Source organism: Cyrtonyx montezumae, unplaced genomic scaffold, assembly GCF_038088225.1.
Source record: "Cyrtonyx montezumae isolate F1298 unplaced genomic scaffold, pur_monq_1.0 scaffold_30, whole genome shotgun sequence".
In the NCBI taxonomy this organism is placed as follows: domain Eukaryota; kingdom Metazoa; phylum Chordata; class Aves; order Galliformes; family Odontophoridae; genus Cyrtonyx; species Cyrtonyx montezumae.
Genome location: NW_027072035.1, coordinates 12,591,132 through 12,614,233, shown reverse-complemented (window position 1 = coordinate 12,614,233; position 23,102 = coordinate 12,591,132). Strand labels below are relative to the sequence as shown.

General features: G+C 43.5%; 1 protein-coding gene across 3 annotated transcripts in view; it reads right to left on the bottom strand.

Moving 5' to 3' along the window:
- SEMA6A (semaphorin 6A) overlaps window positions 1-22,796 on the bottom strand; it is a 117,344-nt gene extending 94,548 nt beyond the window's left edge. For all 3 annotated transcript variants that reach the window (XM_065744302.1, XM_065744299.1, XM_065744301.1), the window contains exon 1: window positions 22,311-22,796. The gene's annotated coding sequence lies outside the window, so the exon portion shown is untranslated. The remainder of the gene's footprint in view (window positions 1-22,310) is intronic.
- Window positions 22,797-23,102: the final 306 nt, after the last annotated feature.

Sequence of the window (23,102 nt, the reverse complement as noted above, 5' to 3'; positions counted from 1 at the left end):
GATCTACCTGATGGTTATTTTTCTGCTCTTCAGTAGCTCGATTCTTGGGCATATGAGCATCTACATGTCACACCTTCACACCCAACTTTTCTTGTTCGGGCAGCAATGTCTTTCCACAGTTTAGCAGCCCAAATAGGTTTACCCTTCCATTGCCAGTTGTTTTGTTCCCACTGCTGCAACCACCCCCATAAAGCATTTGCCACCATCCATGAGTCAATGTAAAGATACAGCATTGGCCACCTCTCCCATTCAGCCACATCTAAGGCCAGCTGGACAGCCTTTACCTCCGCAAATTGGCTTCTCCTTCGGTGGCCTCTGCAACTCGCCGTGTGGGGCTCCACACAGCAGCCTTCCATCTGTGGTGCCTCCCAACAATACAACATGATCCATCAGTGAACAGGGCATATGTTTTTTCATTTTCTGGTAGTTCATTATATGGTGGGGCCTCTTTAGCACATGCTACCTGCTCTGATGGTGATGTTCCAAATTTCTTGCCTTCAGGCCAGTCCATGATCACTTCTAAGATTCCTGGATGGCTGAGGTTCCCCATCCGAGCTCGCTGTGTAATCAGTGCAATCCACTTACTCCAAGTGGCATCAGTGGCATGATGGGTGGAGGGAACCTTTCCTTTGAACATCCAGTTCAGCACTGGCAATTGCAGTGCAAGAAGGAGCTGCGTTTCAGTGCCAATTACTTCAGAGGAAGACTGAACCCCCTTGTATGCTGCCAAAATATCCTTCTCTGTTGGACTGCAGCACTCCTCTGAACCCCTGTATGCTCAGCTCCAAAATCCAAGGGGTTGGCCTCAGGTCTCCCCAGAGGCTCTTTGCCAAAGACTACAAGTAGGACCTTTCTCTCCAGCAGCAGTGTAGAGGATGTTCTTTACATCCTGTCCTAACCGTACTGGCCCCAGGGCCACAGCACGGGCTATCTCCTGCTTAATTTGCTCAAAGGCCTGCTGCTGTTCAGGACCCCATGCAAAATTATTCTTTTTTCGGGTCACCCGATAGAGAGGGCTTACTATGAGGCTGTAGTTTGGGATGTACACCCTCCAAAAACCTACTACAACCCAGAAAAGACTGTTTCTCTTTCTTGCTGATGGGTGGAGACATGCTGGTGATTTTGTCAATCACATCTCCTGGGATGTGACGATGCCCATCTTGCCATTTTACTCCTAGGAACTGAATTTCTCGGGCAGGTCCCTTCACTTTGTTCCATTTATTAGCAAAATCAGCACCCAGAAGACTTTGGATTATTCGCTCTCCTCTTTTAAAATCTTACTCTGCTGTATCACCCCACACAACAATGTCATCAATGTACTGGAGGTGCTCAGGTGCCCCACCCTGTTCCAGTGTGGTTTGAATCAGCCCATGGCAGATGGTTGGGCTGTGTTTCCACCCCTGGGGCAAGCAGTTCCAGGTGCACTGAATGCCCCTCCAGGTGAAGGCAAACTGTGGTCTGCACTCTGTGGCCAAAGGAATAGAAAAGAATGCATTGGCAATGTCAGTGGTGGCATACCACTTGGCTGCTTTTGACTCCAGTTCATATAGCAGCTCCAACATATCTGGCACAGCAGCACTCAGTGGGGGTGTGACTTCATTCAGGCCATGGTAATCTACCGTCAGCCTCCATTCTCCACTGGCTTTATGCACCGGCCATATGGGACTGTTAAACGGTGAGTGAGTTTTGCTGATCACTCCCTGGCTCTCTAGCTGATGGATCAAGTTATGAATGGGAAGCAAGGAATCCCTGTTGGTGCGGTACTGCCGTCTGTGCCCTGGTTTTGTAGCAATAGGTACCTGCTGCTCTTTCACTTTCAGTACCCCCACAGCAGACGGATCTTCTGACAGGTCAGGTAAAACAGAACAGCTGCTGAATGTTGTCTGCATCTACAGCAGCTATTCCAAAAGCCCATCGGTATCCCTTGGGGTCCTTGAAATGCCCCCTTCTGAGATAGTCAACACCAAGTATGCATGGAGCCCCCTGTCCAGTCACTACGGGATGCTTCTGCCAGGTTTTACCGGTGAGGCTTATTTCTGCCTCCAACACAGACAGTTCCTGAGAACCCCCAGTCACTCCAGAAATATGAATCAATTCTGTCCCTTTATAACTCGAGGGCATCAGAGTGCACTGTGCACCAGTGTCCACCAGTGCCTTATATCTTTGTGGCTCTAATGTGCCAGGCCATCTAATCCACACAGTCCAATACACTCCATTATCCCTTTCCCTCCCCTGGCTGAGGGCAGGGCCCCTCTATTGGTTACCTGCAGCGACTGGAGCAATTTTGTTGGTGGCTGATCTCTGCTGTAGTTCTCTCTGTGCTCAAAGTGCAGGAGTGGGTTTTTTATGCCACTTCTTCATATTCTCTCAGTTTTATTGTAAGAAGCTCCACATGGCCACACGTGACATGGTGTTACTGCTGTCATCTGCTCGAGCAGAGAAGCAGTTGCCTTTGGTGGCTTAGACTTTCATCAGTTTGATCAATTGCTTCATCAGATTCTTTGGGTCATGCTCACCTTCATCAGATGTTTCTGATACTGACACAGGTTCATCCCTATTAATCAGTAAGGACAATTCCTCCAGTATAATTTCCTGTGTCTTCTTAATTTCACCTACTTCTTCTGCTACCATTGATACAGCTGCAATGGAAACGTGATGGCGGAAGCTGTTGTTCAAAGTTTTGAAGTGCAATAATCAATTCATAAGCTGGGAGTCTTCTGTCTCGACCCTCGTATCTATGGAACATTGCTACCAGTGTACTCGCGTACCTCTCTGGTGCTGTTTTTGAGAGCTTACGATATACATCAGGTGTGCACCTTACTTTCTCAGGATCATGGTCTGGTGCGGACTGTTAGGGATGAAATTGGGATCATACAGCATCCCTACTACAGCTGTTTCTCTCAAAAATGGGATGCCTTTCTCCACAGTATTCCATCTTTTCACCTTAGGCTCCAGATCATCTTTGTAAGGATATCTATCCTTTACAGCCACTAGTACTCGTTCCCAGAGGGTAGCAACTCCATTCAGACATCTACTAATCCCTCTGTCAATAGCTGGGTCTCGAACAATGCTTCCCAGTTGGCAGGCTTTGTTGTCATCTAGGGACATGCTGCTGGCACTGTTGTCCCAACACCGCAGCAACTAGGTGACAATATTCACCTGAGTGTCGTACAAACTCCTTTCTCGAACCTTGGATTTCAGTCATCTTTAAGGGCCGATGAATAGTGGTAACAGTGATTTCTTCATCATCACTGTCCTCTCCGTGTCTCTCACTTTTCTTAGTGGCCTTTTTAGGTGGTCGTGGTGCTGAGGAGGGCCCCTCGCCTGGATCTTCCTCTTCTTTCTCTGCTTCTTCTTCTTTCCGTTCTAGGCGCGAGGACGGCCATGTCCATTTCTGGCCTTCCACGGGGGCAATCGACACTGATGCCGGAGCTTCCTGTGATTAGTCAGGTCTAACTTCAAGGTTTTCATTTTTGCTTTGGAGCTCAGTTTGGAAACCATTTCTCTCCAGAATATAAACTACAGCTTGATAAGCACAAGCCAAACCTCAAACAATCTGTTCCTTCTCAGACATGACTCCTTACCTAAACACTCACTGAATTTCTCAGGATCCCACAGGTGCTCAAGATCAAAATTGCATAACACTGGGGGTCACCACGCTTCTAATTTCTTTCCTAATTTTTTCCACCTTCCCTGCCATTCAACGCTCTCTGGTTTTGAAGAAAGCTTCCTCCACATGATGTAAATTACTGTTGCAGACAGTGCATGCAGAAAAACAGATAACACATTTGCCAGGCTGGCATCCTGAACATAGGTAAAGACCTGAAAAGAGTACCTGGAAACCAATCCAAATGCTGTATAATCTGTCACATTAGCCAGAGTGTTTAGGTAGGAGGCATGTAACCCCATCAGCACACTAAAGTAGCTGTATGCAGGTATGACTCCGGTGCTGAACATGAGGAGCTTAAAAAGACGCCAGCATGCTCTAAGATACATGAAAACCCTTAGTCCACTCAGCACCAGTTTTACAATGGAGTACAGATACTGCATTGCCCGCATTCTCCACCAATAATTGTCACAGTGTTACCCGTGACAGTGACCCAAAGGAAACCAAGAAGGGAGAGGGAAAGGAAAGAAATAAAAAACAACACTGCACCGTCAGTGGCCACGCGACCACTCGAGCAGAACCGTGTGCTCTGGGGGGAAGGGGAAACAGCGGGAAGAGATGGGTCTACAAAAAACAACAGCACGATCTGAGAAGGAATGGTAACTTTACTAAATATAATAAAATTGAACAATTGAGAGAGAGACAGTTTCCAACCCAAAAGCTGTGAGCTTACGTTAAGGAGGACCTGCAGGGGAAGCACACGTGCTGAACCTCCACGCAGCCCAGAGGAAGGTGCCCAGGCAGAGCGCCGCCTGCATCCAGTGCGGAGCTCCGCCCCTCTGCTGCTCCCACAGCATTAACTCCTTCACTGCTGCGTGATGCTCTGATGTGGAATACCGGCACCAACACCACAAAATTCTCCCATTCTAAAGACAGCCAACCCCATAGCCTTTCTCCCCAGTTCCAAAGGTCGACAGGGACTCTGGGTAGACAGGAGCTGCAGGATCTTGTTGAAGGACTGGCTCATGCTGACTGGTTCTTACAAGAAAAAGCAGAGATCAGTGGTCTGCCTTTCAGAAGCTTGCTACACCTTCAGTTGCCAGATTTCACCAAGAAGTCTGGAAAATTCAACAGTTCTGAAAGTGGTGATACTTCCTTGAAACCTCTCTAACTACAAACAAAGCTAACCTTGTAGGAGCAAATCCCTTATCTCTTTATTTGTAATAGCACAAAAATTACCACATGCATCCCTAACAAAACATTCCCTTTAATCTTAAACTTTATTATTAAGCAAAATAACAAAACCGATACCTTTGAACCCCTTTTACTGCAAACACAGAACAGGCAATAATATTATACCTCTTCAAATCCCTACACAGAAAAGGTATTCTGGGACTAAAACAATGCATTTAGTTGCTGGCCCCAAGTAATCCTTGTCAATAACTGAAAAAAAAAAATAGAATGAAAACAAACTACAGTGCTTTACCTGCCAGTCCAGCTCTATCATGTACAGCATGAAATGCTCATCCTCTGTCTCTCATGCAGTCATACAGCATGCCTTCATCACTAGCTAAAATTACAGCATACGTAAGACCATAACAAATTCATGTTGAAATAATTAGCTTGGATATCTGACACCTTATGCATTCACCTTCTACATAATCCTACCAAGAAAAATTACTTAGTTCTATATCTATTTTACTTTACAGTGTCTAGATTAGTTCTCATACTTGTTGAATGTTAACAAACAACAAAAAAACTACCAGAGAGCTCATCCTGCGCAATACATCTATCCTTCAACACCTTTTCCAAATACAAATTTTCACATCTGTAGATTTTCATAATCTCTAACATGATCTGTTCCTAATGACAATTTCTAAACCGGTAATTTTCTCATTTAGAAGACATAGACACAAGCACACAACTGTTGTGAACCTCCAGCCTGATAGCCACCCCAGATTCAGCACTTGCGAGGATTGTCTAAAGGTTATGTGGGCATCCACTCTCTCAAGTATTAAATGACACCAATAAATAAGCAATCCTTAAATTCAGGGGCTTGAAATTAGCACTGTGAAGTAACTGAGAGAAGCCAATGATGATGACATCATGAAAAATCCCTGAAAAGTACCATAATGCCAAAGTACCATATGGTTATCTCAACTCTTCCTTTGCTATTTTGTTGACTTGATCGTGTTAAAGAGCCTGAGTAGCAACAGTGATTTTTTTTTTCATTCATTCTGCATAAAACATCCTCAAGAAACAATCTGTCTAACAGCAGAGCAAGGCCCACATCCCAAACTGTCCAAAACACCACGTTATTGGCATGACCATACTGGCCATTGATACCAGAAGTCCACTTACTGGGCTATCCACGTAAACAAACATCCATAGAAGATTCATGAACAGAAACATTGTTAAATACTTGTGCTATTCCATGTTTAAACTGATTTCTGTATTCATAGAAAATTTTACATGTTTTTGTGGATATCTACAATACTCTAGCAAGCTAGCATCTGTCAACAGAGTTATACAGGAAGGGGAATAAAGGAAAAAAGAGTAACTACCTCAAAACTGTAAATCTCAAACTGACTCAGCCTACATTTCTTAGGTGTATTAATGATTTCCACTTTGATACCTCTGAGTTAAGTAACAGGGAAGCAAGCAGACTATTCACCTCTGGAGGCATGAAAATCTCCTGCCCTGAGCACTGCAGAGTACATACTGATGCTTGGTAGAGAGCAATATCCAGACACAAATTACCAGGCCATGAGCCCTTTATCATACCAAGTGACAGCATAGATTTAAAACCCATTCCCTACCTTAGGAAAAATAAATAAATAAATAAATAAAAGATTTACTCCTGATAAATGTGCCTCTAGGTAGGAAGTTTTTCACTTGGTGGGTAACAAGGCTACCTCCCTAGTTGAGCTGCTTTGATTTTGGGAGTTTTGTTGCTCTCTTTACTTTTCCGATGAGAAAATGACAGCTGCCTGAAGCTGTTTAAGAAGACTGAAACAGTTAAAGTAATCTTCAGGGAGAATTAGGAAACAAAGTGCAAGTAAGGTGGCTACTTGTGACTGCCAGACATCACCGATGTCTCCAAATACATGTGGCATATACAAAAGCATTAACAAATGCCACAAAAGGACTTGCTCACATTTTCTTTTTTCCTTTCTAAATAGCTAGTTTAGTTTTGTTCAGCTTCACTTTTTTGAATTATACTGCATTATTTGGCCTGGATGGAACAAAAGAGTATTTTAAAATACTTCAGTGTTGATAAAGTATAATACAAACTCAGCAACTGCTTACCAAACCTCTTCCCCGAGGACCACCCTGAAACTCTAAACAAGCCAAAAGGGCCACACTGGAAACTAAATATCAAAGGCACTGCCAACTTTGTATTTTATTTAATTAGCACTCAAGCTCATTAGCAGAGCTGCGTAGCAGCATACCATGCCTGCAGCCCTTGCTCATGTCAGGAATTGCACTGAAGGATGCCGCAGTCACACATGCCAAAAGCTGCTTGGAGGAACTGGGAGTGGGGAGACCTGTCCTCCTAACCCAGCCAGAACACTGCAGTGCACTGCCCCAGCAAGTGAGATTTGGCACCTCCAGAGGAAAACCAAGCTGCAGAAGCTACTGCACAGAGTTCACTCCTTTAACCGGGGCGGCCTCCTTCAAACCAAATCTTCTATGTACAAATGTTGCTGCCTTCTGCAGAGCACCATGCTGTGACTAAGCCAGCTGAGCTGTGGGCCAAACCCTGCCACCAACAGAAAATACTTGTGAAGCTTGAGATGTGGTTTGACTTACAATGCAGGAACGGCAGCTTGGTTCAAGCAGTCTGACACCCAGCAGCACCACTAACAAGTAAGCCAGCTTCCAGAGTGTCTTCAGCACACAGAAAGCAATACTCCCCCAATGCTCCCTGAACTAAGAAATTGTCTGAACTAAAGACAGCTCTTTGCAGCCTATCCAAGTATGAGCACGTCCATCTGATTGATACTGGGATACTTGGTCAAATTTTAGCTGAAATTAAGAACAAAATCTTTGTTTAAAATAATTTGAGGATTCCTTCAATTCTTTCCTTTAAAAAAAACAAAACAAAACAGAAAGGGGGGGAGAAGGGGGGCTCGAGGAGGCACAGCAGCTGCAAATCAAATTTATTTTAAAGATAATTTGAAACAGCATGTCTGTGAAGGTTCATAATCACAGCAGAATTAAATCATTTTTACAAAGCATTTATTTGAAGAAGTTCTGTACACAAACTTTGGATATGGCAGAGAGCCCATTCCCTCATGGTTTAGGTTTGGTTTGATTCCTAGAAATGGCTATAAAAACATTTTGCTCACTTGCATCAGGGTGCGTTATTTATGCTCAGTCTTAGTTTTAAGACCTGTGACAAATACCAGATCGCTCACGTCCACCACAAGGCAGGCAGGCAGGCAGCCATGCAGACTGCCCCGCTACCACCCGCACACAGCACTCCTCGCTGGCTCCTGAGGCGTTACCTCTGCAGCTGTTCAGGCCCTGGCTGGAGAACAGGATTTGGATGGTACATGCATCTGGACATGTCAGGGCTTCCAGCATCACGCCTTGAAGTGATGATGCTCGCTACAATGCCCTTACCTCACTGCCAAGCAGAACACCGTTCTTGTCATCTGCATGAGGACAAGTCCTTGCTCGCTGCAGTGAGAAGAGGCTCAGGTCCACCAGAGATGGCAAACAGGGCCTGGGAATTGCTGCCTGCAGAGCTACCAGCTTTTCCCATCCTTGCCCAGTCCTCCCAGAAAACACAAGTTACCTCTTTTAAAAAGGTACAATGCATCAAAATCTCACTTTTAGGGAGCTTAACCTTTGCTCTGACCTAGGCTTCTGCTTCCCTGCTGAGGCTGCTAACAATTTTCCCAAACAGTGCCAGGTGCAGTATTTTTTTTAAAAAGAAGTTTTATTAGTTGAGTGGAAACTGGATGGAAGCCATTAACTTGTTTCACACAGCTGACCAGCCAGCTGCACAGGGTGATGCCAATGCTCTTCCCACAAGGCTGCTGCTGCCTAACCTCACCACTGGCCCAGCAACAAGAAAACCACACAGCCCTTCAGCAACCCTCTCCAAAATCCACATATTGCAAAGCCTCCTTCTACCTCTTTACTAATTATAATTACTGTGCACTAATCTCTGCCTCACAGAGGTGCCCATCACTGGAGAGGCCTGGCAATGATGGAAGCCCTTTTTCTTTTCTCTACCAGAAGTCTGAGAGAGCAGTCAAAGGACTCATGTGAGATTTTCCAGTGCAAGGAATGGGCAAGGGGACACAGGAGAGTCCCCTCTGGGCTTAATCTCCATCAAATGAGGCAGAGAGACAAACAATGTCCCTTTCATTTCTCCTGTGACATACACTTTTTTCAGTCTTAGTCTCATATATACTCTTAACAAAGCCTCTTATCACAAAGGAATCACTTCACAGCAAACAGCAGGTCTGTCATGAAGCAAAAAATTTCCATCCCCCTCTGTAGCAGTTCAGACAAATGCCTGCAACTGTTCCCTTGGAGTCCCAGGTTCTAGAAACCTCATCTTTCATTAAAATATTTTGAGTGAAGCTAGAGTCCAAAATATATGGTCAAGATAGCAATACCTCAACCTAGGCCAACTTAGCTGTTTTGCTATGGAAGAAAGAAAGAAATCAATTTTATGGAAATTACTCATAGCCCTGACATATAAACTTTTCCAAGCATTATTAACACTTCAAAGATACCACAAATATTGATGTGGATGAATTCTGTATTATTTATTCTCCTCCAACATATCCTTCAGCAGGACAACACAGCTTCCGATCCTTTAACCTGCTGAGTTAATGCAGAAAATAGCACTAAGTACTGAGCTCTAGCAGATTTAATTTAAAGCAATGAAAATTAAGGATTTTCCTGTAGGTCAGGGAAACATCTTGTCCTTAGTTTTCCATTTAGTCTTGCTTGATCAGAAAAATGTTTAATATTTTTGTATCTTAAACTATAATACAAAGGTATGTGGAGTTCAAAGCAGAGAATGACAGGAGTGCATTTAAGATGCCCTATTGTTTTTTAAGCCACGGCTAAACTCAGTGTCCCTGTTTCACACCCACTGATATCAGTGGAAGCATTACATATGCTCCTAGGAAATCACAGGTTCTAGCACAAGCTTGCAACACTTCATGTAGTGTTCCATCTCTTTCTTAAAAGGTAATCTGTCTAGTTAGAATTAACCACCTTGTCACTCAGTGGCTCTTTTGTTTTTTCTCAACACCACAGTTACAGAAACCAACTTTTCTTATCCGCTGAATTTGAAAGCCCTTCTCACCTTGGACTGGTCCCACTGGAAACTCAGCGTCCACTCCAGCAGACACTCTCCCTATTTCCCAGGGTTCCTCTGAGAAGGATTTGGAACAGATGCCAACAAAGTCTATGTTGTATAGTGGAAAGTACTGGCTGCTTTCAGTCCTCTTTAAGAAGTGAGACTTAGTCAGATGAGACCAAAAAGCTGGGAGCCTTCTTTATGCACACATCCTCTTTTTTCCATACACAGTACCAATTGCTTGGCAGCAGCTTTCTACCTAAGACTTTGTCTGAAGTGGCTGCAGGCATACATATCTAATGCTGATACACAGATTGAGGACAATAAGAGGTTAATACATCTTATAAGTAAGAAGTTTTCTTTAAATCATCTGCCCTTACAGTAATGGTAGCACATGGATGCTAACACAACACCTTTCCTAAATAGTCTTCCACCAAGAGCAACCCCATTCAGTGGATCCCTGGAGCAGCACTCAGGAGACCATACCTGGTAAAGCAGATTCAGTAGAGGCATGAGGGTAAAACAGAAGGCAAGTCAACAGCCCCCAGATCAGCATGAGTGTAGGAAACTTGACCAGTCAACTAAGCCCTTCTGCTTATTTCTCTGTACGGGTAGATCTCAAGAGACTGGCAGGAGTGGGAGCAGAATTACTTCAAAACATCCAAAAATCTGTCTGTGGACATCTTGCTTTGAAGTAGAACAAAACAAATCAAAACAGAATAAAAAAAAAAAAAGAAAAACAACAACAACAACAAAAAAAAACCCAAACCAAACCAAAACAAAAAAAAAAAACACAGTTCCCTCCAAGTTCAATTTTTTAAGACTTGAGTGTTTGGGATTGAGTTCTACAATGCCAGAAGTCACTGCATAATGGCCAGAACCCCCTGCTGTAATGTGGATTCTACCTGTTCTGGATTCACAATATGACTGTTCTTAAGAAGAGGAAGGCTGAAAGATGCAGCATCTCAGCAATATATAAATGAAAGGGCTTGAAGCAAACACTGAATTCTCATGGGACTGACCTGAAGAAAAATCCAAAAGTGCATCTTCCCTCAAGAAGTTAAAAAGTGATTGGAAAACTGAAATGGCCTTAGGTAAGTTTGGTCCGCATGTTTCTATTTGATTCCTAAACATAAAGCATTATATGAATTACTACTTCTTGTAAACACTGGCACAGCGTGAATTTGCTGCAGTTTGTTCTTCATCTTGCAAAAACTTTTTATTTATTTCTAAATTCTGGAGGCTCTTTAAATATGAGAGTATATAAAGACTCTTTTAAGCTGCATAAAATATACTTCACACAAGTAAGGGGAAGTGCGAAGACTACTGCCAGAAACTATTTAACAGCTAGGAGCAAATTCTACCGTCCTGTTTGAGCAGGAGAAAGAAAAAAATACAGCTTAACAGAGATGGAATTTCTATCTTTCCTTCTCTAAAAAATACAGCTAATTTGTCTTAACACGGTCTACGCTTTCAGCCACCTTTCCCTGTTGTTAAAAATCTAAGGAGGAGGCGGACAAGGTAGATCAGGTGAATGCTAAGCTGGGACAACGTTTTGCTAATATTCTCAGTCACGGTTTCTGCTTGGCACAAATTGTATTATTTTACATTTAACTGGTTGCATTTGTTTGATTATCTTATCCGTACTGCAGATCTGACCAGAACTGTGCAACCACTGAAACTAAACATGAATTTGTTTTCTGTAAAAGTGGGGCTAAGACATGAAAAATGTGAAAGAATCTTGTTAGCAACTACTTGTGCAGGCAACGTGCCTTGCTTTAATCAAATGCATTATGGCTTCTACCCAATGATGTGAAATGACTCCAAGGGCTTTTCTGTACATCAGTTTGAATAACCCACTTTTAAACACCTCTGTGTCTGCATAAGAAAGCTGAAAGCTATACTGCTTCTTATGCTGTAAACAGAAAGACAACACACACATAAAAACACAGAGCCTTTGAAGACTGTTGCTTGTGTCCATCACTTCCTGTTATTGCTTAATGTTTTTCACTATGCCAGTTATCATCTGGATGCCTGAAATGTCTGCACTGAGATTTTAAAACACAAGAGGGCAGGGTACATGCAAAGGAAAAAGCAGAGTGTATTCCCTTACTTATTTTCACAACAAAACAGCCCAGTTGAACAAGCTGCAGGAAAGCTTTAAAAGATGAGCATTGCTCTCTTTCAGCATAAAAGCATGCGACCAAGCCCAGATTCTTTTCCTTTAGACTGTATGCTATTAGTTAGCTTTGCCCTGGATTTAGAAACTGTGTCAGAAGTTGAAAGGTCTTCTCTTGAAAACTGGAGAAATTTCTAAGGCCACTACACAACAGCAAGGACACTCTGTCAGTATTTCAAACATATAATCTAAGGAAAACATGGTTAAGTAAATGCCACATGCTGCAATCCTTAAGAACCATTCCTCTTTGCATAAATGGATTTTTGTTCTATCTTACACAAGACTGTATTATTTTAAATGCAGACAGTTGTTACAGCAGGCTAACACAAATGGTTGTCTGGGAAGCACAGCTGTGGAGCAGCAGGACAGCCTGGCGACTGGGAGGCTCTCTGCTTCTGAAAAAATCTCCTGCAACAGATTCTATAAAGTTAAAATATAGGTGCCATTACATCGTGGAACAATGCCTTACTCAAAGTTTTGATATTTATACTTCCCCTCCCCCAGCCTCCCCCAGATCTTAAATTTCAGAAATCAACAGCAGTTACTGAAGTCTGCAAGAGTTAGGCCACTATTAGGAATGTCTTAGAGCACAACCTTTCTAGACAAGTCCCATGCCTAGTGAAATAAATAGAGATAGTGTCTGAAGCAAAACCATACCCTCATTTCCCTGCATGATGTCGACACTTTAAAAGTTATGTCCTGATAACGTATATGTTTGTGCCTTGCCCAACCTCTCTATGCTGTCTTACATGAGTAACGCAACTGGTTCTGATGACAAACCTGACAGCAGGAATCTAAATATTCAGATTTTGGGTGCATGGCACAAAGGAGGAGATCATACGTGTTGGCATATGTGTAGGTCTTGAAAAGTCCTTTAAGTAAGTTCTATTGACTGTGACAACAGTGGATTTTTTAAATCAGTTTTAACTGAAACTTGATTCATGAACTTTTATAGGAGAAAAAATTCTAAAGAACTGATCTGCTATTGAAAGTAAATGAATGCAAGCATTCTTTCAGATCTCTTTACCTCTCACTCTGACATTAAACAGCCCCATCTTCCACTCTTCTTCACACCACCAGCATTTATTGCAACAAGATGTTACCAGAAAGGCCAAGCTGAGCTGCTCCTCTCACATGAAGCACTAGAGGTGGCAGTGACTGGTGTTTTTTTGCAGATGTTGTCAACTCCAGGATTTCAGCTACAAGAGAGAGCTTATGACGTCAACAGATATGCACAAATTAAAACAGACTGTGAAACATGCAAAAGGTAAGCTGAAAAGGAAATAAAACTTGTGTGCCAGGGAACTTATTCCACATATTCCACAATGCTTTTTATTGTAGAGGGTTGGTTGTTGTTGTGTTTTTTTCCCCTCTGGTAGATACTTTAACACTCATGTATAACATGCTAAGAAAAACATCCTGACAAATCAAAACTGCATTATTCTCACAGTCACCATCCTTCATCTCACGCCTTCAGGCTATTAGCTCCAGGTTGGCTACATATTTGGGACTACTCATGCTGATGAACAGGAACAGGATTTATTTATTTTTTTAGTCTTGGGAAAGGAAGTGTTCTGGCAGTATCTCTAGGTCTTACACTTAGAACAGGATAAAGCAAAAAAGACGACACCGCCCTAAAACACACACATCTCATGACGGAATTAATCAGCGTATCTGAACATTCTGAACTTCCCTACAGCAGAATTAAAAGGAAACACCTTGCAGATAAAAACGAAAAAGCATAGTGGCACTGGGATGCTACTCAATACATGCAAGATTTCTAAAACAGACTCTAAAAAGTTGCTAAAAAAAAAGGACACAAATATAACACTTTCCCAGTAATAATCATCTTATTTCCTTGATGGGATCCATATACTGATGCTTAGAGATATGGAACACTTATGGCCAACCATAAATGAAACTGAGAGGGTTACATAGAGACCGTGAGTAAAGTAAGGGTTTGCTGCTGAGGTCTTCAGTAGAATTTCTTCCTAACTCTCTACAGGGATAAAGCTAAGCCTCTGCACTGTGTTCACTTACAATTACTTATCATTCACATCTCAGTTTTTCAGGGATGAAAAAATAAACAAACAATACATGAAAATCTTTAACGTTAATAAGTGTAAAATTACAGAAGTGCTTAAACACATTTATACACAAATTGATCCTATGCCTAATCTGAAACTAGATGAAGTGTAGTAAACTCCTAAGAAAAAAGACCATTAAAAAAATCCCAACAATTGCATTTGAACTTCTACTGTTTTTGACCACAGTGCTTTTCAGTACACAGAATTTTCTTAGCAACCACAAGCTCCCTTCTAAATGTAACAATAAAATACCCAGGGCATATTATTTTGCCCTATCAGACTGTCAGTCTGCTAGATATGTATCCATTTCGGGTTTAACAGGAAAAAAATGTGAGATTCATTTTGTATAAAACATGCATATACAACAGAGTATGCAAAAGCCAGACTGCAAAAGAGAAACTACGTGAGAGTTCAAAGCTGGAAATACAGATTTTCTGTATAACCACTAGCAAACAAACTTTGTCATAATTATAATTCATGTGAAAGTGTTGGACTTCAAAGTTGCTCAGCTGGTAGGAGTCCTGAGGGTGGATTACAAATAATAGGCACATGTTCTCAATCTGCTGATCTCACTTGAAAAACTGACAAGACTGTGTAGTAAAGTCCCAGAATGAAGCTTTAAAATTTGTCTTTGGAGGCAAACTAACCCTTTGAAAGTTTTAAAAGTGGCTAATTTTCAAGATTAGTTCAAATTATACTGTATTCTTTAAGTTAAACTGCACAGCTCTTAAGATGATTCTTTGTTTGATGAGAATTTTCAAGGTTTTTTTTTGTGAACAGAAAATATCTATCAAGATTATCTGTGCAAGAACCAAATAATTTCATTAAAACTTGAGTGAAATCACTTAATGCTGGAGACACTATAATGTAAAACGGAATAGAAATTGATTTGAAATATCTAGACACATGTGCTTCATGGAAGAGATTATTTTATTTTATTTTTTTCCTCAGTGGGAAAAGAAAAAGGTCTCTGATTTCCTTGTGAATTACGTTTGCATTTTTACACTATCTGTAGCCAACCACAACTGCTAATGATTAGTACAGGATGAAAAGTCATGGTCTTCCAGCTACTTTCTTGCTAGATTAATTCTTGCTATTTACTACTTCACCACTTTTCTCATTTGTCCAAAAAAAAAAAAAAAAAAAAAAGCCATTCCCAACTACTAACAGCTCTGTGTTTCTGAAAATACACACTTTTTAGTGCTGAATTTGTAGACAGATACTGAAACATAATTAAAAAAATACTGCCAATGTCAACACAGTGCTGAAAGAACATCAGTTCTGACAGAAGTTGATTTCCCCTTTGCTACTTTGTAATTCAAGCTGTTCTTCAGCTAACAAAAGCATACCCATTGTCATTTTATTAACTTTAAGGTAACAATAGAAACAATAAACATTAACTCAGTCTCAAACACTATGTCATGTTTTATGAAGCTAGGTTAAAAGAGAATGTAAAATAAATTACCTTGATTGCTTAGGAAACCCTAAATCCCTTAATTTACCCAACCATTTATCAGCAGAACTAATCAAAAGCTCTTCTTGCTCTCACAGTGGATAAAGGTAGCCATTAAGTCTCTGAAGTGCACGACTTTACCACCAAGACAAAACAGAAAGCAAATCTTGGGAGTAAGTATCAGCTGGATGTTCACATAACAAGGTCCAGAGAGACATATCCAGAAGTTTCCTCTTTTAATCCAACTCTGAATAACGCTGGATGCTGTTCTCTGCTCCTTCAGAGCTCTACCACTGCCAAAATAACTGCAAGGCTTGCAAGTCCAAGTATATCTCAAGCCTTTCCCAAGGCGCCCCAACACTATCTGAGGCACTGAAACTATGGCAACCGAATAAGAAAGCAGCTTCCATGATTAATTGATGAAGATCCCAGCGACAGTGCCTAGCTAGGCCATATTTCAGGAATGTGAAAGGAATTAGCATAAAATCCATTTCAATCTACCAATAAAAAGTAGATTTCAAAAGGCATTAACAAAACCACATTATTTTTCTTCTAAAAGAAAATAATTGACAGAACTATAAACTTTACAAATTCTCACTAACATCTCAAAGAATGACTGCCCTGGGTGCAAGTAATAGATAAATGTCCACGAACAACAGTGAAGGAACCAATACAGCACATCTCCAGCATATTCCAGATTATCAAAGCCATATGTAAAAATGCTCAACATACAGAATACCTGAGTGAAGGTGAGTAGATGGAGATAAGAAAGTAGAAAGAATGTTTGCTGCAGGCAGCAATATATTCGGATACAGTTTATCTCCATTGTGCTGGAGATTCACATAAGAGTGCACTTTTTCCATCTGCTGAACTGGAACTCCCTGCTACATCTATTATGTTATCTATGCATTTTCATTACTAGAAGGCCCCACAAGTCGGTTAGGGTCATGGCAAAATTGATGACAGGTTAGGAATACCTTTTTTAGAAGCACATAAACTCCCACTAGTATATCCAGAAAAAAAGAAATACTACTATCATACTCTCCATCCACTAGATGGTCTCAGATTAAGATGAAATGATGTAATAAAAATATTGCTTATTTCCAGTTGAATCAACATTCTGTTTTCACAAAAGGCTTCAGAGATGAGAGAAGTACAGGAACATGTTTTTTGTCCTTACCACTACGGGTACAATCATGAAGCCAAGGCATGGCTGCACCTGAGGAAGGAGGGAGAGAGAGAAGGAGCCAAAGTCTTCCCAATGGGAAAACAGCAATGGTGGGCACCTGTCCTCGAGGTGCTTACCTTCGGTACACCACGAATGGTGTAAAAGTGTGTTTCAGTGTGAAGCTCCTCATTAAAAGTCTACAGTGGTTAAAACAAACAAACAAACAAACAAAAAACAAACAAACAAAAAGCACGGGGTAGTCTGAAATAAGAATTTCAAGGAATTTTTAAGTATCTGTTAAAAATACTGTATACAGAAATGCCTATTATTAACAATACTTTTAACAAAAAGGTCATTGCAGAATGCAGAGAATTACCATATGTCTTCTCTCCAGAGATACAGCAACTGGCAGTTCTGCTAATAGCTGGTTTATCTTCTTCATTTTACATCTCTATTTCAGCTACTACAGAAACACTTTGGGGACTGGGGGAAATTCTTTCCACGCAGAAATGACTCTGTATTCACACAGAGTATAACTTACCCCTTCTGTTTGCTGATAAATAACTACATTTCCATACTGGGAAAGAGTTAACTATCAGAAGTTGTTTTCTTTCTTTCTTTCTTTTTTTGACAGTGAATTATGAGATAATTCACGGTGCATTTTTACTGATTTTCTTCTTCATTTTTAGAAACTATTTACCAAAAGGTGACATCTGGGTTTATTTATTTATTTTTAAATTACAGTGGATCTAAACTTTAGATTCCACAGGACATAAATCTGGCAGCTTCATTTATGTTCCTCTGGCTCATGAAAGCTGAAACTATGATAAATTTATGCAGGGTGGCACAGACTCCAATCTCCTTTCCTATTTCCTGTGCACCCACCATTAACTGGTAACAGCTTCAGTAAGTCTGAAGGGACAAAAATAGCACATACATCTCTGCATGTCTTTTAATAAACCGTTTCCAAGACTTTCTGCATATCTTGATGTTACAAGATATTCTTTTTTTTAGTTCCCAAATCACTTGGAATTTTGAATTTTTTCCTATCCAGTCGGTAAAATAGGAGAGGCAAGTGGGCACCTTGGGAACTCCAGAAGACATGCACGACATGCAATATGTTTAATTACAACACAGTAGGTGGCACTCTTCCCTTTAAATTCTAAAGCAGTGCTTGAGCCATGCTGCCATAATTGTCATACTGCAGTCAAGACCTAAACTCAAAGATTCATTTGCCAAGACCAGTTAAATAGCCCTTAACACTGTATAAACATTAACATTCAGCTATTTCCATGGCTTCATTCTCTCAGAAGGCAGAGCATAAAGGAAATGAAGACCCTGGCCTGTTTGGTTCGCAATTCAACCAGGATGTGCACTTCTGCTTTTGCAGAACCTATCCAATCTGTTCCTTACTTAAGAGGTGGATGTGACAGGCTCAAAATGAAAATATGCATATGTAGAGTTTTCGTTTTCAGGACTGAGTTTTCTCTCAGCTGCTTATTTTTGCCACTAAACCCTGTTTCTGGTTGCTCTGTGTTGCAGGACCTGACTCCACTGCTGGCTGTCTCTTAGTACTACCCTACTCATCACGCACATCAGGGTGGTCAGAGGTACAGAATTAATGGCAGTGAAATGGTCAGCAGTAGAAAGCATTGCTTACTCCTCTCTTTTTTCCTGCTTCCCCGCCCAGGCAACGTTTGCCACAGTTTTCTGCAGGTTTGTGTTGGATGTTGCTTGGTCCAGAAGATGCAGACCAAAGTCTGACTGCTGAAGTTCGATCCATAGCAGAGGAACTCAGACCACAGTTTCAGGTCGTCACCAAGCATAGATTCTCTCCAGAAAGCAGCGGGAGCCATATGATAAAAGAGTGGCCTTATTTGAGTAATATTTCAGCAACTGCCTTTCGTTTCATCCAACTACTCCAACAAGCAGTGATGAGCTGGGTAAGCAAGACTGGGAAGGACAAGGGCTAAAGACTGACGTCCTTAATAAATGAATAGTAGGAGGTAAAACACTGCAGCATCTGTATCAAATTAAGATACTGAAAACTTCTGTTCTAGTACAGTTCAACTTTTCTCTAGCATATGCTGTGCCTAACAGAATAGAATTTCATTTACCAGAATTTACCCTGCTGTTTCTGTTCAGCACTCTGGTGTAGTGCATGGGAATTAGATACTATACACAAAGCATTTGACCAGGAAGGGTAACAATTCGTTCTTGCAAACAAGTTGGATGCAAGACATATATTAGCTCAGGTCAATTTAATCTAAAAACATTTTATGTCTCTCCTGCTGCAAACCATGTGAACTCTTTTCATGAGCATTTATGTTCATGGCTCTTCAAAACAAGATGACAAGTTTCTCCTTCCTTTCACAAAACACGCACAAGCAAGCTCACAATAACCTACTTCCTTTTTAATGCAAACAGTTCTATTCTAGATTTAACACAGGTCATTAATCTGATCTCTCTGTTCCCCCCCCCTCACCCCCCCCTCAAAAAAGTCAGCAAGGACAACTCCTTCTCCCAAACCCAACCCAACCTACCTCCTTCTTCACTCTACACAGCAATATCTGCTTTCCTTAATTTGCAAACATTAGGAGGGGACTATAGTTAATATTCATTTCCATCTTCAAGCAGCTGGAGATGTTAGATCAACATGTTTCTCACAGTCATTAGCGTCCAGCTATTTTTTGGTTCAAGAACTACAAGTTTATCTCATAAGGTTGGTTTTGCCACTGGAAGTAAGAATAACAGTTTTGATGTAGGCTAATTGAGAATATACAGAACATCTGTGACCATATGATTCGTTTTCCTTTTAAGTACTCATCCATGCTTCAAGCACTCGATTCCCACTACAGGAAAAGCAAACAGTGCAATTATACTTTATGGTATTAATTGCTATTTTAAAATTCATTTTGCATTCAGGCAGAAACTTCATCTGGGCGTTCCACTCCTGAGATAAACTTACTTGAAAGCCCGAGATTTTCTTCAATGAAGAGTGGGAGAGAACCAAGATCAACATTTTTACGCATAGGAAATTGTTTGGTTTTAAAGAGAGTTAGTGCATTTTCTGTTTGCATTAAATCTTAGAATAAGCTACCACATGAAAAGCAAGGTCCTTTCAGACCAAATTACACCCTAGGCATTGAAAGGCTTTGGCAACTGCACTTTTCTTTTTTTTTTAAGTGTCAAACCTCCCCAGTCTTACTGACAGTATAGCGTTCACTTTCAAATGTGTATGAGGCAATTCCATGAAGAAAAGGGTTTGCTGGAGGAGATCCAATTTTCCTCACAATACTCAAGGTTAGTTTCATTAAAAACAAACAAACAAACAGAAAAACAACGAAAGTTAATCAGAGCAGGATCATTTCACTTTCTGAAAACAAATGGCAAAGGAAGTCCTGAATATTATAACGGCTGCATAAATCCTACTGCCAGAGAGGTGGCACAGACTTGTCAAAATCTGTTAAGTTCTGTGATAAGAACCTCACTTTGCTGGGCTTTCTCACGTTGATGGCAAAGGATTTACCCGGCAAGTAAACATGAGAACACTGACATGAGAATACTTCACTGAATTGCACACACACAATTTTTGCAGAGGTAGAATAACAAGAGACATGATTTCCCCACTATCTTTGAAGTTAGCTTAATAATTAATAGGGGTGCCAGACAATACTAAGCAAAAGTTAGCCCCATCTGTGTCAATTAGTAAGCCAATGCACACAACCCTGTGGCAGAAAACGGTTGTGAAGATTAAGCTTTTCTCTATTTATACCTATAGTCCATGCGTCCACCCCTTCAGAGGACCAAGTGTTCATCTTGCAGACTCAGGAGTTAGCGTGCTTTACCATCACTTACAGGACCGCTGAAAGCCTTTGCTTAGTCGAATAATTTTTCGTCCCCAGCAACTGAAGATGCGTGCTTCACAAACCTCGGCACACGAGTGAAGGTTTACAAACTTCAAAAGCAGCAATTCGCTCAGGAGAGGGGAAGGAAAACTAATTTCTCTCTCTAACTGTTAGCAAGGACAGAGCCGCCCGTCTGCCGAGCTCAGCCCGACGCTCTCCCGGACCGCTGCTGGCAGGACACTCGCAGGGCCCGCGGGCACATCCACATGGACATCACCGCCGCGGCGGTCCGCGCACACAATGCTCCCGCGCCGGCGGCCACCCCAGGAAGCACCTCCCTCGGGCAGGAGGGGCGGTGGGACGGCCGAGCTCTCGCAGGTACTTTCTCCGACGCAAAGTAAAGCCAAACTTTCCGCCACCCTCCGCGGGAAAGGCGGTGTATACAGCCCGGAGCAGCGCTGACCCCAGGCCGCCTGGGGGAACCACCCGAGCCTATTCCCACCACGCCTCGCCCCGGGCAGCAGCAGAACCGGTGGGTGGAGAGGCGGCAGGTTCCTAGCGCACCCCGCCCGCCGTCCCTACACGGACTGGGCCGAGGGGAGCGGGGCTGTCTTCTCCTCTTCAACAGCAGCACGAAGCTGCCCGCTGCCGGCCACTTGGAGCCGCCTGCGCCGGGCCAGCTCCGAGAGTGGCTGCGGCAGCTCCTTTGCGTCGGCATGCCCTGCTCTTACGCCGTTAGAAAAACTTTCTCCGCCGATCCTCAGCTCCCCGAGGAGGAGAGGGAACGAAGGAGCGGCGGACCAAGCCCTCACCCTCCCGGGAAGGGGGCGGGGAAGGGCCCTGCCCGGCAGCGTCCCTTCTCCCCGCCGCGGCAGCCGGGCAGCCCGCAGCCCCTCTGCTGGGGACGGGGCGCGGGGACGGAGGCCGGTGCGGTGGGGAGGGGAGCCTGCGGCCTCAGCCCACCGTCGCGAACAAAGCCGCTGGTAGCACCGGGGGGAAACCGAAGTTTCCTCGGTGGCCGGCCTCTATCAGTCTTGAAAATTAAAAGATAATAAAAAAATGCCAACAAACAAAAACCCAAACCCCGAAACACATCACCAAGCCCACAAAACCAGAAGACACCACCACAGCCCCGCACTGGAGAGCGGAAACCGTGGGTTACGCCTCTGCTCGGAGCTCCCGCACTGTGCTTATAACAAAGACCCCAGCAGCTCCCAGCCCCGCGCGGTGACCGCGGAGCCGGCCCCGCGCGAATCCCCCCACCTCCCCTCCCCCTGCAGTCAGCCCGCTGCGAACTGGGCGCGGGGCTGGGATCCCGGGAAGGAGGACAGGAGCCCGAACACCGTGCATGCAAACGGTGCCGGTGGGCTGGGGAGCGCCGGCGCGTTCAGCAGCTTGGGGTAGAGGGGGAAAAAAAATGAGGGAAAAAAAAGGAAAAGAAAGGCAAAGCCACCAGATGCCTGGAAAGTGGCAACGGCGAGTGCAACGCGTGCACTTGCGGGCGGCTCCTCGCCTCCTGCCTTCGGCGCTGCCAAAGCAGCCGCAGCCGCCGCCCGCCGTCCCCGCGGCTCTCCACCGGCCGGGCGCCTTCTTTCCACGCAACCCAAAACGTCGGATACGGACGGGGAGTACTGTACCTTTTCGGTGCATGTATCTGGGCAGCTAGAGGACAGAACTAGCTGATGGTGTGTCCCATTTAGTAATCCATTTAAGGGGATCTCTCTGGGAAACTGGAGCCACTCTCTCCTTTGCAATCCTTTGTCATTACTACATATGTGCTTCCCAGGGGATGGAATATTTAATATTTCTACTTTCTGAATTGCAAATGCAATTTGTTCATTTCCAGTGACGAGCGAAAAGAGGGAACAGGAGTGAAAAAAAAGATATTAAAAAAAAAAAGAAAAAAAAGCGTTCGCAACTCCTCTCCAAACACAAATTCCACTACGATTCCACTCCAGTAAGTCCCCTTCAGCCGTGCCTCGGGAGATAAGTCATTTCGGGGTCTCGTCCTGCTCCCCTTCTACCAAAAGTGCTCCTGGTGCGAAAGGCTGCTCCAGGAAAACTCCGAGGCTGGCGGCGCTCGCCGTGCCGCGGCAAGAAGGCGTAGTCGCTGCCAGCCCCAAGCTGCCGGGCATTGGACTGGGAGCCGCTCGCCCGCCGCCGCTGCCCTGCCTCCGCCCGGCTCCCACTCCCAGCCCCTGGGACTCGGCTCCGCCGCCGGAGGCGGAGACAAAGCCCGGACTGGATCGCGCCGGGGCGTCCGCGCCCCGCCCTGCCCCGCCCCTGGGCACGTGCCCAGCCCTCCCGCCGCGCCGTGCCGTGCGATGCGGTGCCGGCGGAGGGGCGGTCGGCGCCGCAACGCAGCGCTGCGCTGCGCTTCGAGGGAGCGGGATCCCCGCCGGCACTGTCGGTCGCCGCCGCCTCCGATC